This window comes from Montipora capricornis, chromosome 12 (assembly GCF_036669925.1).
Source record: "Montipora capricornis isolate CH-2021 chromosome 12, ASM3666992v2, whole genome shotgun sequence".
Lineage (NCBI taxonomy): Eukaryota > Metazoa > Cnidaria > Anthozoa > Scleractinia > Acroporidae > Montipora > Montipora capricornis.
In genome coordinates this window covers 9,972,155-9,977,154 of record NC_090894.1, presented here as the reverse complement: position 1 = coordinate 9,977,154, position 5,000 = coordinate 9,972,155, and the positions used below count along the sequence as shown (strand labels likewise).

The 5,000-nt window shown below is 42.5% G+C and overlaps 1 long non-coding RNA gene and 1 pseudogene across 1 annotated transcript in view; one reads left to right on the top strand and one right to left on the bottom strand.

The window, feature by feature from the left end:
• The window catches only part of LOC138026507 (uncharacterized), a 4,062-nt gene extending 3,597 nt beyond the window's left edge, over positions 1-465 (top strand). Inside the window, exon 2 of the long non-coding RNA XR_011127279.1 lies at positions 388-465. This is a non-coding gene — a long non-coding RNA (uncharacterized lncRNA). The remainder of the gene's footprint in view (positions 1-387) is intronic.
• The window catches only part of LOC138026502 (monocarboxylate transporter 4-like), a 19,472-nt pseudogene that overhangs the window by 328 nt on the left and 14,144 nt on the right, over positions 1-5,000 (bottom strand).

The window sequence follows — 5,000 nt, the reverse complement described above, 5'->3', positions numbered from 1 at the left end:
AAAATAAAGGCCCACCTTCAACCGACAGGCTTTTCGACCGTTCGTTTTTGTTTATGGAAATGATTTGAATGAATTTGAGCTTTGGCGGGATTTTCATATATGAAAATTGTTCCTCGGCACGCAATGCCTGTCGGTTGAAGGCCGGCCTTTAAAAGTACATTTTGTTTAATATTTTTGACGAGTACAGAATCGAACATCTGCTAAAAGATGCGTACAGCACGATCCTTTTCCTCATTAATTAAATTAATCCAAAAATTGCTATTTGTACGGTTGCCGTTTTCGATTTAATCTTTTTTACAAGAGCGTTAAAATTATTTCGCATTTCACGGTGCACCATGGTATTTTCAAAATGGATAATTTCAAAGTGAGTTATTTCATTTATTTCAGAAACTTCTCGTCTTCGTCGTTTTGTAATATGGGATCAATGCGATCAGATCTTTTGCGACAGAGTAACGCAAAAGGAATAAATGCTCCGGCGATGGTAATGCCACCGGCTACACGGAAAGGCACAACATACGAACCCAGCTTGTCTGCTAGTAACCCTGGAAAAGGAGAAAATGAGTCAATTAAATTGTCTTTTGACCGGTAACCAGTTCATAATACTTCATACAAGAAATAAACTCTGCCGTCACAGTGTATCAAAGACTGATTGAAGAAAAGGAAAGCCGTCTTAGAGAGAAAAATAAAATAGTAAGTACTTGAACTGTGCTTTTCCGGTTTAGACGCCGTACTTCACATGATCCGAATCGAATCGATTCCGCTCATGTGAAGCACGAGGTCTGTACCGGACCTTAAGCAACGACGACGGAGACGGCAACGATAACGTCATCTCAAAATAAATATTCACGTTATTGTAATCAATTTGTGACTATTTCAACCTTTTTAATGTGACAAGGGTGTGGTAGTTCCTCAAAAATAACGCTGATCGGAACGGTGCTATTTAAGTGCTGACGTTCTTCATAAAACCTCATCTTTGGCTGACGATGGCAAAGAAATGGACAAAAGTGAAAAACGCACGTGCAGGGCGTGTAAAGCCCACTAATTTTGCAAATTTGTGACGTTCTCGTTGCCATCGCCGTTGTCGTTGTTTAAGCTCCCCATTATTTCCATTATTGTAATCATTTCGCGAATCAGTACTCCAAATCGTTCGCCATGGAAAGTGTGTATCAATATTCCAGGAATAAAACTGGTGTGAACAGTGTCGATCTTTGAAGAGCAAATTGAAAATTTATCGTCTTGTGCTCGCGTCCGCGAGCACATTTGATCGTTTCACGTCGTTTTCTGGACGAAAAACGGCCAAGAAATGTGGCAAAATGTAAAACGCACGCGCGGAGCATGCAGAGCTTTTGTTTTTGATCATTAAACTTATAATTTTGTGGCGTTCTCGTAGCCATGGTCTTCGTCCATACTCAACAATAATAGATGGTTTTCACCTGACGTCAAAGCAGCCATGTTGGTGTACAGAACAATAGAGGAAAAAGTCTTTTGGAAATTTGACTCTATTATGATGCAAAGCATGTGCCATAATTTGCTATTGTTTTGTACACGAACATGGCCGTCTCATCACGTGATTGAAAACCATCTATGACCCTGGTTTTCTCTAGCGACGCAAGCACAATTATTACATAATTATTACACAATTCTTATTCCACCACGAAAACGGGCCTGGCGCAAGCATCAGCACAAGCATCCTCCGAGACCCAGGGGTATTCAGTCGAGACGCGACGAGAATCGGGATCGCGGGACTTTACACCAGTCCCAATTCTCGTCGCGTCTCGACTGATTGCCCCTGGGTCTCCGAGGATGAAGCACAAGCTCAAGGATAAAAATATTTCCTTTTCCTTGTACTTGCGCTTATGCTTGCGTTCGCTTGCGTTCAGTCGATGTGAAAAAGGGACGCAACGCAAGCTGTGATGTTCGTCATGAAAAAGACCCGTTTCAGATTCCACTCGCAGCATCGCGTTTTATGCTTGTGCTTGCGTTAAGGTTCCTTTTCACTTGACACACATCTCTTATGCTTGCGTCGTTAATGAAAACCAGGCTATAATGTTCAAGGAGATGTGCGGTCTTCGCAAGTATATACCTCCTGGACAGCTGGTACACATTTTACACGCGCGACAAGTTGCACTAATCGAAAAACCTTTATGTTGAGCATAACAATAGTAAAAATATCTATTTTCTTTGAAAGTTATCAGAGAGCGTAAGCAACGACAACGGCGACGGCAACGAGAACGTCATCTCGAAATATAACTTCGTGACTATTTCAACCTTTTTAATGTGACAAGGGTGTGGTAGTTCCTCAAAAAAGACACTGGTCGGAACGGCGCTTAATTAAGGGGAAAAAATGAAAATTTATCCTCAAGTGCTGACGATCTTCATAAAATCTCGGTTATTTCAGGTTGTTTTTTTGCAGACGACAGCAAAGAAATGGACAAAAGTGAAAAACGTACGTGCAGGGCGTGCAAACTATTGTTTTTCCCACTAAATATGCAAATTAGTGACGTTCTCGTTGCCGTCGCTTCAGCTCCCTACTGGGGAGTTTAAGATCTACCACGCGACGGCAACGAAAACGTCATCCACCAGCAATTGTACATTGTAGAATTGATATCTGTGTCTTAAGGGATTGGTTGCAAACCACCTGTAGCACCATCAGGGACAACATTGTATAACCTGCATGGCTGGCTTGCATTCTCATACACCTTCTTCCAAAATGGCCGCTATTTAGATATTCTTTTGTTTTTATTCAAATTAGACCTTGATGCCTCGTTCAAGGCAAAATATTCTTTTGAATTTTCAGCTCAAGAACGCGGCATTAAGGGCTAACTTGAATAAAAACAAAAGAATATGTATTCCGGAATAGGAATACATGGAATAGAAGTCAGAAATCCTTCGTTTTTACGGAGATTCACATTCAATTTTCAAACACTTGCTAAAATGCAATTTTAAACATATCTTTATTATCCTTGTTGCTTCAAAAGCGCCAGACATACCGTTTTAAATCATCACTCCTCGCATTCTTATTCCGGAATAGACCGTATTCATAAATGGCGGTAACATTTATAATTCTTTTGTCCACGTGCAAATTAGCCTACCAAGCCTCATTTTAGAGCAAAAATTCTTTTCAATTCACTGTATGGTATCGAGGCTTGGAAGGCTAATTTGCACTTCGACAAAAGAATAATAAATTGGCTGCCATTTATGAATAAGGTCTATAGGGTTAATCGAACGCACCCTTAGTGACAAAACACCCTGAAAAGACATTTACCCGCCAATGGAGGACCGCTGGCCAAGAAGAACGACACCAACAGCATATTCCATCCGAGTACTGCAGTAGTTTTTCGGGGACTGACGGAAACAAGCAGATAGCGCAGAGTACAAGCGAAAAACCCCTCACAAAGCCCATAAATTACAGCAAAGATGACGAGTGGATAGTAAGTAGCTGCTAACGACACCAGAATTGTGCTTAAACCAATCACAATTTCCGCTGATTGGAAAACACTCAAAGCGTCGACTCTTGGATGGTTGCATAAAATTCCACCAACCGAGCGGCCAAAAGCGGAAAACAGGCCGTAATAAATGAGCAGTTCTGATGACTTTTCGGCAGAAATTCCAAGTTCCTCGCAATAGCGGACCTATGAAAAAAGAATTTACACAAAAGAGATAACTTTTAAAAAGCCAACGAATAAGAAAATCGTGTTTGTGGGAGTAGCTCATTTGGTCCTTCTCCTTGATGAACACCATTTGTCATTGGTTGTATAGTGTCGTATTTCCCACGAAATACTAGCCTGCGAATACAGCTGCCTCTCATTGCTCGCGAAACGCCACTAGCGGCCGGGAGCCATGAAAGGTGGCTGTATTCGCAGGCTAACGAAATACATACCTACTTTTTGGTGTTTGTTCGCTCTTTTGCTCGTTAAGTGAGACGCAACCCTCACTGCCCCACAGAGGAAGGGAATTAAGGGCACTTTCCATCCCCATTTGACAGAACTGACCGGCCACAACGGGTATTTGGATGGACTAACTCTACAACGCCTTCATATTATCACAATTCGAAGATGATATATACTCCTCCAGAAGGATGCGAAAGATTTCCTTCAAATTGCTGAATTTTCTTTACAAACTGACGGGTCTGACCGACCAGTTCTGACAAAAGGAAAGTGCCCCAAGTACCACTGAAACAATTAAAATGAACTGTTCGTCAGTATCCAACTTTCAAGTTCTGTGTAGCATTAAACTCCCCACGCTCACAGTAATACACTGCCTTATAAGCACGGGAATTTGACCCTTGCAAAGTACAAGCATCACGCGGATTCAAGAGAGACAGTACCGAGGGCCTGTGTATACGAGGCGAGCCAGCCCGATTAGGCGACCTGGCCCGCTTGTCGAGATCCCGGTCTGAGCGGCCGAGATCTCGGCAAGCCGGGCTGAAAAATTCTAATAAGCGGTCCAGCCCGGTTTGCCGGGATGAAAAGCTTTCATGACGCGTGGGTTACCTTGAAAACGTAACCAGATTTGCATGATAACAGGATTATTTTTGCATCTTTTGTTTTAAAATGCCATTCCGTACTTGCTAGAGCTACAATGAACCTTCCTTTTGAACCAAAACTAGAAAATTCACCAGTTATCCCTTGCGTGACTTCGACAGTTACAAGGAAAGTAAACAAATTCCCGAATTCATCCCGGTAAACCGGTTTACCGGATAGGTTGTCTGCACTTTAACCCCCCTCCCTCCCCCGGGGGGGGGGGGTACTCAGAATAATTGGGTTGACCGGGGTGTGCGGCCTGCTTCTTGAAACCCTTAGCCTATTTCAGCCCAAAATGTCCGATTCTCCCTACCCTATTTCAGACCGGCGGGTCTAATTTGCAGGTCGCAGGTTGCAGGTCGCGGGTTGCAGGTCATTGTTTCACCAATACAGAAAGTATCCTAAACATTCTTAAAAGCTAACCTTAGGCCTAATTAGGCCTAAACAAACGTTTTTGGGCCAAAGGTTAGCTTTTAT